This window comes from Meleagris gallopavo, chromosome 2 (genome assembly GCF_000146605.3).
Source record: "Meleagris gallopavo isolate NT-WF06-2002-E0010 breed Aviagen turkey brand Nicholas breeding stock chromosome 2, Turkey_5.1, whole genome shotgun sequence".
Classification (NCBI taxonomy): Eukaryota; Metazoa; Chordata; class Aves; order Galliformes; family Phasianidae; genus Meleagris; species Meleagris gallopavo.
In genome coordinates, this window is record NC_015012.2 from 2,584,165 (window position 1) to 2,585,006 (window position 842).

Below are 842 nucleotides of genomic sequence, written 5' to 3' on the forward strand. Positions count from 1 at the left end.
CTGGTAAGGGTGACACTGTTGTGGGGGTGTACTACAGGCCCCCTGATCAGGATGAGGAGGCTGACGAGGCCTTCCAAAAAGCAACGGGATGTAGCGTCACATTCCCAGGCACTGGTGCTTATGGGGGACTTCAATTATCCAGATATTTGCTGGACGACCAACATGGCCAGGCACGCACGGTCCAGACGGTTCTTGCAGTGCGTTGAAGACAATTTTCTGATGCAGGTGGTGGAGGAACCGACGCAGGGAGGGGTGTTACTGGACCTTATTCTCACCAACAGGGATGGACTTGTTAAGGAAGTAAAGGTTGGGGGCAGTTTGGGTTGTAGTGATCATGAGATGGTGGAGTTCAAGATCCTGAGTGGAAGAAGCAAAGCAATAAGTAGGATTGCTACCCTGGACTTTAGGAGAGCCAACTTCGATCTCTTCCGGGACCTACTTGGAGCTATCCCATGGGCTCGGGTGTTAGAAGGTAAGGAGGCCTCTGAGAGCTGGTCAGCATTTAAACAGCTCTTCTTTCAAGCTCAGGATCGGTGCGTCCCTGTGAGCAAGAAATCGGGAAAAGGTGGCAGGAGACCTGTGTGGATAAGCAAGGAGCTCATGCGCAAGCTCAAAGGAAAGAAGAAGGTCCATGAAATGTGGAAAAAGGGTCTGACCACTTGGGAAGAATATAGGAATGTAGTCAGGGCCTGCAGGGATGCAACGAGGAAGGCTAAAGCCTGCCTGGAATTGAATCTGGCTAAAGTGATAAAGGATAATAAAAAAGGCTTCTTCAAGTATGTTAACAGCAAAAGGAAAACTAGAGAGAATGTGGGCTCCTTACTAAGTGAGGGGGGTTCTGG